This window comes from Dermacentor silvarum, chromosome 3 (assembly GCF_013339745.2).
Source record: "Dermacentor silvarum isolate Dsil-2018 chromosome 3, BIME_Dsil_1.4, whole genome shotgun sequence".
Taxonomy (NCBI): Eukaryota; Metazoa; Arthropoda; class Arachnida; order Ixodida; family Ixodidae; genus Dermacentor; species Dermacentor silvarum.
In genome coordinates, this window is record NC_051156.1 from 190,516,223 (window position 1) to 190,533,377 (window position 17,155).

The 17,155-nt window shown below is 47.2% G+C and overlaps 1 protein-coding gene across 3 annotated transcripts in view; it reads right to left on the minus strand.

Moving 5' to 3' along the window:
- Positions 1-17,155, minus strand: part of LOC119446304 (NAD kinase) — a 91,823-nt gene that overhangs the window by 18,687 nt on the left and 55,981 nt on the right. The window lies entirely within an intron of this gene.

Here is a 17,155-nt window from a genome sequence, read left to right on the forward strand (position 1 = left end):
AACGCCGTAGAATAACAGCAACCAATCGTGAACATCTGTGTTTAAAAGCCATTCAGGTGTTGCAGCTATACACCTCCTTTCAGAGCCCGGCCGCCGTGTGCACGGGCACCGTCCGTACTTTGAATGAAAAGGTGCAGAATAAGAAAGAGAGCGCAAGTTTAATTATAAAAAGATTTGATTAAGTGGTTTCGTTACGTCAATTACGTTACCTTACGTTAATGCCATTAGTGATTTTATTAGCAAAGTGTGTTTATCACACGTAGAAGCTTGAAGAGTAGCGGCCGCGATTTCCTTACATTTTTTTTCAGTGAGGGGGAGGGGGCGGGGGCAGGGTCAGGAAGATCGTTCTGAGGTACTACATTCCTTTATAGCCAGCTACACTACACTGGGGGAAGAGGAAGAGGGAAAGAAAGAAAAATTAATTAATTAAATTAATTAAATTAGGGGTTGTACGTGCCAAAACCCCGATCTGATTATGAGGCACGCCGTAGTGGGGAACTCCGGAATAATTTGGACCACCTGGGGTTTTTTAACGTGCACAAGAACGAGTATGATGGGTGACGATGATGACAGAAGGAAGATGCAAAACACATAACAGGCAAATCCACTGAAAGCCTAGTGTCCAGACCAGTATACCTTTTTAAAAGGTCAAGTAAGGCCTGGATGGCCGGAAAACTAAATTTACGGTTACGCCAATGGCCCGATATAACGTCCAATGACAACGGTTGGCCTGTCACGGCGCGCAGGATCATCAGTCAACTTCTGTCGCTCTTCCTCGTGCTGTGAGGGCAGCCACACGGCCCATGTCCCATAGTTTCATGCACATAGCGCAGCTCAGTCTGGAGACTCGGTGCGTCGTGTTAAATGCGCGTAACCACGCGTAAACGCCACCCCCAGCTCAAGTCTGTGCAGACGACTGGCGCAGCTGCGCTGAGTTTTTTGGTGGTAGCCTAAATGTCATGTTATGGGGTCCAATCTCCGAAGTCGTCTGTGGCGATTTTCCGGATAGCGCTTTTTTGACGCTTTTCGTATGAGACTTGAGAGAAGGCAGTTGGCGTGTCGGCTATTGAAAATGGAATTGTAAGCAGTGGCCCCGAGTCTTCGAGTGGCCTTCTTTGCTTCGGCATCGTACCAGTTCATTGCCATGTACACCACAGTGACCGGGAATGCATTGAAATGTAATGTGTTGGCCGTTCTCTTCCGCTATAGGGCGTGCAGATCGGCAGTGTAATGTAAAGCACATGAAAAAGAAATAGTTTTCAGGGGCTTTTTAGTGTAAAGAGCCAACACTCTGTAGGGGCTTCCTTTCATTACAACTCTATGTAGCTGCAGAGCCAATTACGCGTCACTGAATATTGTCCATACTTGATGAGGCCGTCGTGAAATATATAGATAACCGCCTCCCTGATTGCCACTAGTTCCGCGGATGTTGGTGTTGTCCTTGTTACGTAGACGAAGCCGGTCGAATGACACGATGTCATGTGCAGGCATGACGAAAGCCACAGCTGCCGCGGACGACGATACCGATCGGTTTGTATACACATTCTCCGGGGAGACATATTATTTCGCCATATATATTCAAATGTGACACGTCTGAGGCCCACGGTAGGTATCAAAAATGCACCAAAAGCTATTATTAAAAAGATTTAGACTGATAGGCTGATGTAGCCCGTCCAAACATACATTTTCATTCATTTCACAGAAAAGGGCTGAAAAATACGGAAGAAAATCAAGGAATTTCCTTTGCTATTATTATCATTATCATTTCATCGTTGTTGTCGTAGTTGTTGTTGTGACGAATCTCATACTTCGGTCACACGGCCGGGGCACATTCGATCGTGATCGAATCTGATCAGGATCGATTTTTCTCAATGGCGATTGGCTCCCTTCCGCAGCTTGCGAAGAGTATCCAATCTCGATCGAGAAATTTGATCACGATAGGGCTCTATCGCGATAGAAAGTGTCCCGTATAACACCGGTATTAAAATATTTTCCTTGCAATTTTAGCGGTTTTGGCGCAAGAGAAGTACTCGAAGACTAGTAGCTCGAGGTTTTCGGTTCCTTCAGAACAATGTATTTAGCGATAAACAACAAACTACAGAACTACGCAGTCGCTGTAAAAATTCGACACGTCACGGCAAACTAGTGCGGGAAAATAAGGGTGCCGTCGCCACATGTCCTTTAATTTTGCCTGTTTTCTATATTATAAGAACCTCCTCTCACGTTAACAGTTCCCGCGGCTTCGCTATCGCAGATGCGGAATTCTCTAATGCAACGAAACTTAATACAAGTCCTTTCGGTTTAAGTGAACGCCACCAAATACAGTGTCAGCTGGCCTAACGACGAGGACATATTAGGGTGTTTTTCTCAGAATCTGCGCGATTCCCCATATACTGATCAATACTGTATCTCTTGTAAATAAAGAATGTAGATACTTGTCGTGTAAGTAGTGTTTTATCCACGTAACAATATTTTACATTAGCTTTAATTCTGTTGCTACCACAATGACGTGATAACATTCCTGCATGGCATGCGCTGTTTCTGGAAATAAAGAAACCGAAAGAAACCGTCTCCGCAGCAAATTTACTAAATGCAGATATTGTCACGTTGTAGATGACGGCGAAGGAGGACGCAATGATAGAAGCGTGTTACAAATTTAACTCTTTATCCTTTAAGCTTCGTACACATTTAAGCTTTTCCCAGCAAAACAAGTAACACTTGGCACACGCAACAGCGGCGAAGACACTCGTCGAAGTCGATCGCCGAAACATCTGATCTGCGGGTCAAACTCGCCGGCCATTATACGCGTCTCGTCGAAGTCTCCCGAGCAATCGCTGGTGCTCCCATACCTTCCAGAAAGTACAACACCATTCGCGTCACGCACACAGTCTCATTACATGGGTACAATTACAGACGACAACATAGGCAACAGATAGAATCAGCGATAACATTCGAGAAAGTTCCGATTCGCGTATAGGCGAACCTTGCGCTGAGTGTTGACTCAAGTTGTTAGCGCGTGAAAATCGGTCCCCCGAAGAATAACATAGAAACGATAAACAATGTATGCGTGTCAATATAGGCCATATTATTATCGATTCATGGCCGCGGCGCGCCGCCCTGGTGCAAATTGCACGAACAATTGCTCAGTCTTGCGCGAAGTCACGTCAAATTAAAATGCCCATGAAACTCCAAACGCGTACGTATGCAACCGTCTCACGTATGTGAATCGACTGCAAAGTGCCAAGGTTGCATTTTATTGCCGATTAGCATAGCGTTAACCCAGTCTCAAGAAGGCAGCACCCAAACGCTCCAGTAAAATAGTACGTCTATGGCTCGGTTAAGATTGGGCCGCGTCGAGCACGCGAAAGAGCGTGCCTATAGCTTTACGGAAGACCTCCAGAAAAGCGAACCTGCCCGTAGCCTCCGAGATTGAAGAGGCGTGTCCCGTCGCGATCTCTGAGGTCACGCACTGCCGATAGAGAAACGGCTTGTTTTACTGGTAATTCCATCCGGAAGCAACTATATGGCGCGGAACGGCAGGGAGGCGACAAGAAACGCTCATTTACATCAGGCTGGACTGGTGATATTTGGTGTCTGCCGGATGGAGTAAATGATGGGTGTCGGCCGGACGCCACGAAGGTGTCACCAACCGTTCACCGAATAACGAAGTGCAAGGTGGTTAACTAATCTAACGCCGTATTCAGATGGTTGTTGGATAAAGCTGGGCTGTAGAACATACGGCCCACGGGCCCCGTTCAAACATCTATGCTGAGCTGGTGCTGTAATGAGCGCACGACGGTCATGTGACGCGAAAACCGACAATTCTTTCTCGCCAAACATGATTAAAAAAGAAAAGAACTGTAAGTATCGTCAAAAACTAAAGAAAAAAAAACAAAGGCTACAAGACAACATTAAGAAACAAGACCTAGTAAAGATAGCAATGAGCGGGATGGACACCTGACAGAGACTGCCTTTCCGCCAGGCAAATGATCCGTATGGCTCCCCAGAGAAATTCTTTTTGGTCCCCGCTGGTTTAGAGTTGTGAAACGTTGGTCTGGAGCGTTACCGCAGCGCCACAGACGAAGGTCTGGCAGACTGCATCCGAGCTTCATTCAGCACGAGCACAATTTCTTTGTCGCTCACGCGAGGAAATGACGGAAAGAGAGACAGAGAAATAGTAACTTTGTTGAAAGCGAAACTCCATTCTGGATCCCCGGTGAGAAGGGAGTCGTCATCCCGTCATGTTTCCGGGGTGGTTTCCGTCCTCATGTTTCCGGAGTAGGCGACCACCGCGTCACTCCATCAGTGTTGTATAGGCATAGTTTCCTGCATACATTACTACACGGAACTCTGACGCGAGTGTCTGCGGAAGCTGCAAGCGTGGCAGTACAGCCAGCACGGAAATGATGGTTAGTGTATACGTGGATTTGCCTAAACTTCGTCCTTCTGGCTTTAAACGGCTTTGCGGTTAGTATCAACGAAATATTGCGTTACAAAATGACGAGATTTGTAGTGATTGCGCATTTTATTAGAGTTATTGCCTCGCGGCGTCTATATGCGGGACATTGCTCGGAAATTTAGGAAGATGAAGCCTAATGATAAATAACGCCGCAAAAGCGCATGAAGCCACGACCGCGAAGATCGGACAAGTCCACGTAATAAACCGTCATTTCCACGTTATAGTTGAACGATGGCAGAGCCAGAGTTACCGGCAGTAATATTTGTAGGAAACTTTATACGGTTGCCATTAGCAGCGCTGCAAGTTTATGCATTCAAAAGATTCCTCTAATCTACCCCCATTGTCAATCATTCCATTTGTCCTTCCCACTTTTCCTTTTCCTCTTTGAAGAGTATAGCTAGAGTACCCTAGCTGATGCCGGCTTCGCTGCCTTTGCTTGATTAATATCTCTATCTATTTTTATGGTCGTAGGTCTACGTGCAGTGAGGACGCGACTAAGGCTCCGCACCACGGCCACCCGGGCAATCCCATAGAACGTTGGGGATTTCCGGGCAGCCGCCGCAAGTCTGGCAGGTGCGAGACCCGTCTTTACTCTAGTGTTGACTCTCGTAGCATTGCCTGAGGCTGAGAGTTATTGAGAGCATTGCTTTTTTTTTTTTTTTTTTTTTTTGTACAGACAAGGCAAGTATACTGCGCGTGTCTCCACAAATGTTGTGAGTTAGCGACGCGTACATGTATCATTTATGTTTCTTCCTTGTGTCCGTGTCCGTATAGGGCGTGTATGTATCAATCCAATAGAGGTCAGTACATAAGCCGGCAACAAGCAAAAACACTCGCTCACGTCACCGCGCGAAAGTGCCTAAAAATTTGTATTCAGCGACTTTGATCGAAAGAAAGAGAAAGCAAGGAGAGGAAAGGCAGGGAGGTCAACCAGACGAGCGTCCGGTTTGCTACCCTACACTGGGGGTAAGGGAAAGAGGGAGAGAGAGTGAGCACTGAGTGCACGCGGGAGGATACACAGCAGAGGCACTATAGGCGGTCTCTCAAGTACTGTACTATAGTGCACGAATCGCTTTTCGCGCCAGTGACGGGCATGCGGCCACGGTCCGAGTATATTTGGCTCGGAGAACGGTCTCGAATCCAGTACGGATAATTCTAACGAACGCGTGTCCTTCAGACGAGAAGTACAGCATGAATGACGCGCACGTACGACAGGAAACGGTTTGGGTTCCGTGTCTCGTCGTGGGTCTCGGCTTCGCGATAGCGTGAAAACAGCCGGATGACGGCGAGTGGGATCGGCAGTCTCTGGCGGTTGCCGGTCGGCCGTTCAGGCACGTGCCGCGCCGCCTTCCTTTCCTCGCAAGCCGCGGTGCTTATACAGGGACGGGCACGCCGACGATGTGGCCCGTTGCGATAGTTCGTATTAAGCGGAGGGGGAGGAGGTAGGTGAGAAGTATATTACAGCTGACCGGGTTTTCCTCGGCTTCTGTGCGGCTGCTGGCGGCTACGAATGCGGCTCAAGGCTGCCCGGTCGCTGTATTCATCCGTCTGGCAGAGGGGGGCATAATGGGAACGGCTCGCTAACGAGCGGAGGCCCACACAGCCGCCGGAGCTCCTTAATTGCGTACACGAGGAGGTGCCGACCGCGAAACTCCCTTACTGATCGGAAAAGTGGCGCGCTAATTAGGCCCCTAAAGGAGAGGTTTAGCGACACCTCACGCGGTGAACATCTGCATGCACATTCGCTCTGCCACGCGCAGCGCGTGCGGCTGCTTTAAGCATAGAAAGTCTATAAACTGAATAATAATAAGAAAAAGAGTGAATACAGCAGGCCCTGCCGTATACAGAGAGCGGCTGGTTTAAGATCACTCACTCATCGGCCACGTGCAATCGAAAGAGGTGAGACCTATATTGGCAAGAACGTGCAATCACAATTGACTCTCTATGGTGGCAGGGGAGAACGAGGTCAGGCTGGGGAGACTTATCGAGAAAGTATCTCCAAGACAAGCGCCAACAGGCTCAATGAAGGAGTGGGCGAATGACTGCATCGGACTGGCTGTGTTTGATAAGACACGTCATCTGCCCTTTTCACGAGAGCTTGCGTCACCGCCATAGGAGTAATTACCGAGGGGGAGGGGGAAGAGGGCGAGGGCACTTACTTCCCCACTGTCAAAAGTGTGTGTGTGGAGGGAGGGGGGGGGGGGGGGAGGCAAAATAAACGTTGCTGTTATTAGCTAGATTTCCTAAGTCCCAAGAGAAATTTGCGTTTCAGACATTTTATACTTTGAAGGAATAGGCAGCATTTTAAGTTCAATGCGTCGCGTAGTTTTAACGTTTCCGGCTTGTTTAGACACGTTACGAGTAAGTCCTGAACCCTCATTTTTTCATTTATTTTCTCATGCGTGATATATTAGGTTCGCCTGGTGTCCTCACTGAACTAAAGGAGGCTGCTTCTTTATGTTTGGTGACTGTAAGGACAAGGTAATGGGTGATGTGTAGGTAAATTTCAATATAGATGGGTAATTGGGGCTTTCGCAATAAATTACATATGCAAGCCCTCTAGAGTGTTATGAGCGTGTCTAACGGGCGGGGCAGAATTTAGCCCGCTGCCCTGGCAGAGCTATAAACGCCACCAAGACCAAATTTAGCGAAAATTGGTTGTACGCTGCGGAAACTACTTCTGTGCGAAGTTAAATACGGTTGGATAAAACACAGTCGTTGTAAAAAAAATTCTTATCCAAGTAGTAGAGCGTGTGATATGGCAGCTATCAAGCTATGCTTCCCAGTTTCCCGACATATCTGTAGGTTACAACATGTTTATACGCGTATTTCGTGGAAAGTGGAGAGAAGTCACGGTAAGTACAATGTGCGACAAATTTTTTATGTTCCTGGTCCACTTAGAAGCGTCGCAAATAAGTACTAGGCAGACGTTAACACCCCCCCCCCCCCCCCCCCTATTTTCATGCGTCATAAGACGTTCCTAGTTGGTTTCAACGATGTCCTCAATGAACTAAACAAGATACTTTCTTTAGAATTGGCTAAAATAAAGGGCGCGTTATAGGCAATATGTAGGTAAACTCAAAAGTTGACATTTGGAATTACAATATTCAATCATGACATTTACAGTAAGTTACGCATGCAAGCAATCCAGATCTTTATGAATGTGTTTTACGAACACACCAGAATTTATCCCGCTGACCTGGGCGAACTGTGAACCCAACCATTATCAAATCGAGCGGAAATTGAGGGAAGAGAGGGGGGGGGGGGGGAAGGACACCATGGTAAATGCTATGGCGAAGTAACATGTGTGTTGACGAATTACTGGCTTTAGAAAAATTCCGAACAATAAATGTTCCAAAGCATTACATGCGGGTAAAGGTTTCAAACGGAACAATCATATACGGGCAACTTTTTAAAGTATGCGATATAATTACAGGAAACTGAAACATTTTTATTGCAACTGTTCCAAAGAAACAGCCTCGCTGGAAATTGGGTTGTAATTCTGCAAGGTCGCACACATCTGCTGTCATTTCTTCTTGCGAATATTGCAAGTCATTTATATTGATTGTACTTCGTTGCTTATAACCTTGGCAATACTATTACCTAAACTAGCGATATGCGGTACACTTATACACCATGTACAAGTCTTTATTTAATTATTGAAATAGTTTGTAGCAAATGAGCATTTTTTTTTGTGCGGTGTAATGCTGCTACTGGCAGGGGTCAGGGACCTCTGTCAGGCATGTACTGCCTTTTGTCCCTGCATCATCATGAGATTTTATATAGTTGAAAGAAATAAATGCAAATTCACATAATGTTTCTGGGCCCAATGATTCACCATGGGTGAATGATAAATAAGTTTGTCATTTAAGTATAAAAAATAACTGACAGACGTATTATATCAGAGAGAGAGAGAGGAAAGGGTCAGATCGTTTGTGGATCATTGTGGACTTGCCCAAACTTCGCACTTCTGACTTCAAACGGCTTTGCGGCTTCGCCAATTCATCAACTGATATCGAGATATAAGTGCAACAGTTTGCAACGATTAGCATTTGATGTCATTAGAGAACTATGATTGCTTCGAAATTTAGAAAGATTAAGCGTAATAAACAGCGCCACAAGAACGTCCGAAGCCACAGACGCGAAGACCAGCCAAATCCATGCACCAAATCCATCATTTCCACGGTATACGCTTAACGATCCCAGAGCCAAAATCTTCCTCTCGCAGAGTTTGCATGAAATCCTCTTGAACATGGTTACAAGAGGCGGCCGGAAAATGAACTATAGTTTGGCGTCGTGGTTCGAAAATGTTTTTGTTTAGGACTCGAATGATTCATTCAAGAAATTAACCGTTCACTTAGGTCGGCTGCGTCTGCAGGAAGGCAAAAAAAAAAAAATCTTCTATACGAAACGAGCGGCTCGCGGGCCACGCCCTCTGGCGCAGACGATTAAACGCGCGATACCCGGACCGAGCTGAGATACCACGGGGCCCCGCGAATTGACAGCAGATTCATTACGCGGTTCATGCAGGCCGCTGTCTATAAAGACACTGCAGATTGCATCGCGCGCTACAGCCCAACCCGTTGCGATAGAGTGTGATGTTAAAACGCCTTCTAAGGTTATATACACTGTACATCGCGTTCGGCATTCGTGCCAGAGCACTGCATTTGTCGAGGCTGTTTGTCATGAAGCTCGCGAATTACTCCTCGGAAGGTTCGATCGAGCCTCACATCTGTGCCGACCGCTCGATCTCATTGCACATTCTGATTAGAGATGCATGCAGATAACGCGCTGAGCACATGCGTCATGGTGTACAGCTGTCCGACCCGAATGAAACGATAACAGCCCATGCGAACACCAAAACACGCATTAGAAGTTTCAAGGCGTGAAGGGTCATGCGTAATACAGCATCACCCATCGGTTACGCTGCGTTGACACTACGGACTCGAGTAAAATATCTCATACAGTGTGATCGACAGTGCTTCCCTTGATCGGCTGCCGTTGTCTCCTCTTTGCTGTGAGCCTTTTGTTTTGCATAAAGTGTGACCACGTTCCGTGCTATTCCGAACATAACGAATAACGAAAACGCACGGAAACCGTATGCGTAACAAATTATATAATTGAAGGCGAACACGCGAGGCGTGAGCAATGTACTCTGAACGGTGGAATAATAGTATAAGCACCGAAAATTCTCCCATGACTGCCGAATTTCAAAACATCTTCAGGGACTTAAGCGCTTAAACCCCGACGAACCTTACGGCTCACCAATCACTTCCCAGCCCTGCTTCACGGCGTAACAGCTGGAACCGCCAAATCAGCGTTTTAGGCTCCGTGTCAACATCATTTTGGTACCTGGTGTTGTTAGTTCTACTGCGAAGGTGTCTTTGAGTGTAAGGGTGCGAGTTACAGACCAATTTACGCACTTAGTCACTTTTACGGGTGTAAAGTGCGAATAAGGGCGTGAGTACGTCCAGAGCTCACACCTTTACAGCCCTATCGTTATAGACCTACTTGCAGCCTTGTTCACATTTAGGGGTCTTACTTGCGAATAAGGATGCAAGCTAGTAAGTGTACAACTCACACCTTTACACCCTTTTTGTGTGTAAGGGTGTGAGTTATAGACAAATTTACACCCTTTATTCCCTTTCAAAGGTGCAAATTATTTTACAGACTAGCGAAGGATCTCGCGGCATGCCGTCAGTATCGCACCTAACGCAGACACCGACCTCGACCAACACAGTAAAGACGTCGCCCGACCTCGGCCTCAGCCTTATTCGCGTAACGCTTTAGCCTTCGGACGGCGCGTGAAAGCAATCATGGCGGCGAGGAGGTTGATTCGTTCTCTCTCTCTTTCCCCCCCCCTTTCAAGGCTACATACAGACTCGTGTTTCGCGTGAAACGTCGGCGAAACGCGACGACAAAATCGGGCGAAAAAATACACGGTTATCTGTCACTCCACGCGCCGTTCGTGTTCCGTGCGAGGTGCAATAGAGTCTGAAACGAAGCCTCTATTTTTTATCCCACTAAAGGAAAAAAAAAGAAGAATAAAAGAAAAGGAAAGAACGAGAAAAATAAAATAAAAGTCGGATTCGGTGAGGCAAGAGACTTCAATCACTGAAGCGCGACTCGCGTTAATGGGACGAAGGAGGTCTTTGGAGAAGGCGCACGTGTAACAAGTGCGTCTGTCAGCATGATGTATGGCCGAATCACCGTTCGCGCTATTAAGAATACCGACGAGGAAGCCTGGACGACTCTGCTCAAGGACTCCCACAATCGGATCGGTAAACGCAGGTATAAGAGTGGAAGAGCGGCGTGACGGGCTGGGAGAAGGTGTTCAACGTTCCCTATAAACACAGTACTGAACAAAAAAATATGTTCTGCATTTTGGGTTTTCCGAGCTAAACTGCTCAGAAAATTGGCGCTGCGTTATGTCACAACTGCTAGAGAGAGAGACACACACACAGAAGAAAAGGGGAAAGGCAGAGAGGTTAACCAGAGGGGAAGATCCGGTTTGCTACCCTACGCTGTGGAGAGAGGATAGGGGGAGGTAACGTTACAGGAAAGTAGAGATTCGAACAATGGCCGCTTGAACACTCACCACCACGTTGTTCGCGCCGCGTAGCCTAAAGCTTACGTGCGCGCAATCGGCCTATTCAGAGAATTAAGGTATCGGAAATAAGTCGTATAGGTCAACCAATATGCCCGAACATATAAGCACGCGCTAGTGAGAGAAAGTGTAATGATAACCGAGGAGATAAGCCCATGCAGCGAAAGGGTTGGCATGCTATCAGCCGGTTTAATGTGTGATAAGGGATGCAAGAAAGAGAAGAGAAAGACATATCTTTTACATGCGCAATTTTCTTTCCCTGGTGCTTTAAAGTTAAAGCGTTGTAACGCGCGCACACTCGCTACGCGACGCAACTTGCAAACATTTACTCGAAAACGGAAAGCGTATTAATAAACTGAAGCATCAATAGAGGCTGACTTCACTATGAATTTGAGAATGAAGCAAGAAAAAGGAAACCATTTCGTCCTCACACAATAGCAAAATGGACGACGACTTGGGTGAGAAGGCAATCGAAGCTGTTGGGATTATTAAGCCAGGCAGGTGCATTCAAAGTTCCCAGGAAAATGTCCAAGATGGTCTCAAAGGAATGGATCTCACGGGCAAATGGGTAAATAACAGAGCCAAAGCAGGAAAAACGCTCAATAAATAGCAGTGACATCCCGCCGAAGCGGGACTCAACTGTTGGGAGAATTCCGACCACTCGCTGTCGTAGTGACCGCGGCATGAATGCCCTGTCGCCAAAGTCAAAGCCAAAGCCTAGTCAAGTGCAACACAGAAAAAAAAAGACAAAAAATCCGTACGGTGTTTGTAGGATATGATACTATGCTACTCCTGTCGTATATCGCTCAATGGAAGAACGCGCATATTAAAGGCGCTAACACGTCACGTTGAGAGACAGTTTCCGGCATGGGACATAACAGCGCGCTCGCGAGCATGCTTGAGTTAGCCGCGGTGATCAAGGATACCGAGGCGCAGAGTTAATGAAACCGCGATGCAAATCCGGAGCCGAGACAGTCGGAGGTCACCACCTGTCAAGTCGTGGCGGTCAGAGGTTGACTTGCCGGAGCCCGCCGATTCTTGTGCGAACTTCATTTACCCTCGCCAATATTTCAACGTGGCGCCCTTGGCTGTCTGCCTATAGTACATCGCGTTTCCATAACAAGCTCCCAAGTTGATGTGTCGAGCCTCTTGGTATTATACGACCCCCAGCACACATCTCCTCTTTAAACGAGGTCTGTATGCACCGGTCGCGAGTGCCGTTTTTATGACTGTATTCCTAAATCCGGATGGCTTGTGAGGCCTGCATTAAAGTATTTGTACTTTCTGCGCTTTATTGGAGGTTGCTTCAAAGCGTACAGAAGAAAGGCCTTCCACACGCGCGAGCTTTGAAGACGTAGGGTTCCTGAAAGGTCCCGCAGCAATCGGGGAGCGAGTTATACGACTGCTGATTGCCTCTCTTCGAGACACTGAGTGGCGCGCCCTTCCTAACAACGTACGATTCGGTCTTGTGAGTATTTATGCTATGTGAACTCTTCGGTTGCGCGAACATTTATTTATATTGCAGTTAAGGCTTTGTACGTGAATGTTCGTTCATGTGTTTATTATTAGTCAGTTTTGTGATTGTCGACAACTTTCCGACGACAACTATCATGTAAGAGAAGAGGAGTAGCCGGCGCCACATATAGGCCCCGCCCTCTCCTTAAGTACATTTAATAATAAAAATAAAAACGTACGAGATGCTCAGGTGGAACTGCCGGCCAAGCGAAGCAGACTAACCCCGCCTGCAGCAAAGCCACGTTACTCTGTTTTACTTCTGGCAAGTATGCGCACATCAAACTAAGACAAATCGTCGCAGAAGCATGGAGACCCATAGTAAAAAAAAAAAAAAAGTATAGGTTTATACGTGCCAAAACCACAATATGATCGTGATGCACGCCGTAGTGAAGGATTGCGGCATCAATTTGACCCACGTGGGGTTCTTAACGTGCACCTAAATCTAATTACACAAGCGCTTTTTGCGTTGCGACTCGATCGAAATGCGGCCGCCGCTTCCGGGGTCGAGCTCGCGACCTCGAGAGCTGAGACTCGAAGTTATCAACAAAGGCTGAACGAGGAAAGACTCAGCCAAGAGCCAACGTTTCGACCCCTTGCATGTATGTTTTCGTTTTTTGACTGCCTATTTTTTTGTGTGTGTTTCATTCTCTCTATCCTATTTGCCCCTTTTCACCACGCATAAAGTATAGTCCTTGTCGGAGAGTAAAAGAATAAAAACGTCCACAACAACATTTATTTCTGTCTTTCTCGCTGTATGTAGTTTTTTTTTTTCTTTTTTTTTTTTTATCTCCTTGCGTGTGGCAAAGCCCCTCGTGGGTATCAGAGACGTTTAGAGGCCGCAACCATCATCAAAGCAACGCTAGCGCCAGGCTGAGGCTTTCCTTGTCCGTTCGCTGTTGGCACATCGTACGCAAGCCCAAACAATACAGTGGTTCACATCGACGACTTGAAGTGATCAACGATTGTCGAAGAAGGTATGTCTCAGACTGCAGCAAACGTCTTGACGACAAGAGCACTTGCATTTGTTAGAACTTGTTTTCAACCTGAAGAAGACTAGTCCCTTTGTCGGAACGTTGGCTGTTGCCTGATACATATTTCGGCAAAACAATGTGAACGCTTATACGAAAAGTAACACGCAGCTTATAATGAGACAGTTGTGAAAAAACCCTCGACCAACTATAGCCAGTACATTATTTATTTATTTATGCAGTTACGTACTATTAATAAGCTTTCTTTCTAATCTCTCCTTCGATCTGAGTAAAGCGGCTAATTTTACTTCAGTTTCCACGCACTATGGTGCATTGAATCGCGTATACGGAAGAGGTAGCACGGTAGCACCTTCAACCGGAAATGTAGTAAACGCACCCGTCGAAGAAGAAAGGTTTCCACATAATTGCCAAACGTTGCCACATTGTCGGCAAAACACCGTCACTCTTCGGGTAGCGCCGGACTTAATTATGGCAACGACAATGCGAGCGACCGGTTAACTGTTTGTTCCACAATGTGCGCGCTATCGGCGAAAGACAGCGTCATAGTTAGAGCTCGTTCGCCACCATAACCGTTGAAGTTGTCACTGTAAACGTTCAGCGCAGCCGCGCAACGCTATTTCCGCAGGTGTTTAGCTAACGCAAATGCAACCATTGGAATATGCCACTCGACGTGCAACGGAAGACCGTATACAGGCGAACGGGTATCGCCGCTTACTATGGTCGTCGAGTAGAATTTGGAAGTTGAGCCGAAACAAAATATTCTCGTGTGACTTACTCCGTGTGGCGACACCGATTCCCTGTTCAGCAGCAGCGCTTAATTTGTGGGTGCGTGGCTCCGTATATATATCCCGTTAAGCTATATTACGGAGATCCGTTCGCGGGGTCGCTGCTATCTCGACTTCGGCTTGCAATAAAAAAAGGCTTGTGTACCTGTGCTTCTCGACACGTGACCACACTGCCAATTTGTAAACGGCAGAATGGTCGTAGTAAACCTGGCGCGAAATTACACACACACACACGCACACGTACGCGCGTGTACGAACGCGAACAAACAACGAATAAGCAAACGATCGACAATCATTCAACTATACCTTGTTAGGTTCCTCTTTACGTTTTGTGTGTTCGTATTATTTCGAGCCCGATCTGCTATGAAACTAAAACACCAATTCGATCAGCAAGTTTTTCTAGGCATAGAGAGATATAGAGAGAAACTTTAAAGGGAGTAGTGCATAACAGTCAGAAATATGTATTTGTGGTCACCCGACGACGTTAAAGAACAAAGTGTCATTACGGGGAGCACCCGGAATAAGTTGGTCGATCTGAAACGGAACTAAAGTATACCCCGTGTTCGCGCCGATTGTGCTGTCGGCTCCAGGCTTTTCAAGCATACCTCATGTGGGCGGCGTCTCACGTCCCGATCGCACGCGTTGTCATTCCGTTTTCTCAGCCACATTGATACGAATTAACCAATTCACTGCGGTCAGCGTCACCTTTTAATTCCTTCTGTCGGAAGGAACTGCGGAACGCGAGACGTGGAGTTAAAGGGCTAATCCCAGATCACGTGTACAGTTATATAGTGTGGAGGCCCACATAGAGATAATGGTTGCGATGCGTTGCACCCGAAAGGCCCAGAATACTGCATAGGCCCCCGTAAGCGTCCAACAGTCGCGCGCAATTTACGTGCTCCATTCGAGTGTCACTTCATTCCATCTATATAGTCCTTTTTTCACGAGGGTTTGTCAGTCGATGATCAGCCTTAATAAGCTAAGCTGTCCGTGTGTTATAATCAGCTTTTTCTCATATCATCAACCGAAGGAGAGAAGAAAAAAAGGGGCAGGCCCATACGGCGATCTAGATACACCACCTCGGTCCAACCGGACGTACTAAATTGCACGCGTATGCGTCAGAGGTATAAGGAGTCGGCAGGAAATACAATCACGGAGCTCATCTATAATGGATTGTTTCGGCAAGTCCGTATATAGCTCCGTAAGCGATGCACGCCAAAAGCAGCTTCCGCAGTCTCTTGTGTCACTGTTATGCGAGATCCGGCTCCTTTCCTCCTATACTTCGGAAAAGTAACGAAAACAAGGTGCTAGTTATATAACTATGCTGCCGCTGAAAGGACTTGCGCGCTTTATACCGACCACGGCATGCGTGACCACGTACAGCATGCACGCAAAGTATAGACGGTGATAAGCCACGTACATACGCCCCCACCGGATTTGACGAGCCCGTCGGCCCCCTCCATTTTGGTCTTGTTTCGTGCGAAAAGATGGATGCTCTTCGTACGAATGCGCTTACGCGAGGGCGTACGCGTTTCGCAAGTGATCGAGGAAAAACGTCGAAGCGAAGGCCGCGCGAAACATCGGCCGGTATAGCGACCGGACAACGCACGCGTGTGCGTTAACTCCCACCGTCTCGAAGAGGAGGAAAAAAACAGAAATTGCTCGGCCAGCCGAAGCGAAAGACAAATACATAATGGCGGCGGCCACCGCCGTATGTCACGCCGTCGCGCCCATGTAGACGTCCCCTCTGCTGTTTTGCCGCTAGCAGCGGCTGCCCGTACACATTCGCACGGGGAATCCACTGCTAGCGGCAAGAAGACGGGGCTCAAACGTTGCCTGCAAAACATAGCTCGCCGTAATAAGAGACCTTTCTTTCCCGAGCACAACATTTACAACAGCAAAATGCGTAACATTTAGCGTTTCGCCGCCCATTATGGTGGATCATATGCCGTATGCATTTTGACAGCGGAGCAAGAGCGCTCTCTCTCTTGTGTTCCTATGGCAGTACAGCTCGAGTAACAGTATATTGCGGAGTCTTACGCACAGCCACAATCTAACAATTACAGACGCGGTAGCGTGGTGCGTTTGATTAATTTCGGCTACTCGGCATTCTTCAACCGTGCATCCTAAGGCCGGAGCACGAGAGATTTTGCACTTCGTCTCTTATCTGAATGCAGTCGCTGTTAAGCAGGGAATCTTCCACGCTCGTGGTTGTATAGACAGTTAACGCAGAGTAGTACCTCTGCAAAGTCTTCGCTAGAGTTTTGCAGCACGTTTTCTTTACCACGAGACTCTTTGGAAATCCCCTTTATAACGGTATGTCTTGAGGCCATCCGAGACGATGTTATTACTCGCCTGTACTCGTAATAAACATTTGTATCTACCCCGAGGCTTCGGCTGGAGCGTGGACGCTGCTCTAGAGAGACGATGCACGAATACACGGTGCACAGCGAGAGAGCATGCCGACAAAGCCGCACTGATGGAGCACTAATCCAGGACAATCTTCGAATTATTTGCCTTCTGTGGCAAACGCTGATGTGGTCTCAGTTCTCGTTTCACAACTTTGCCAGATTCAGTATAAAAATCTGTCGACCATGCGGGCGGCCTGCGAAACTTTTTTTTTTTTTCTCGAGAGATGACGCTCAGCAATGCGTGTCGTACTATGAAACTGCTCTGTCACGGAGTTTATATATAGAACGACGCTGTCCCATGTTAATAGGCGCAAATACCTGTAGGAATATATTGGCTCAGTCTTCGTATCTACGCCGTTGCACATTTAAAACATCGCCGACGAGAAAAC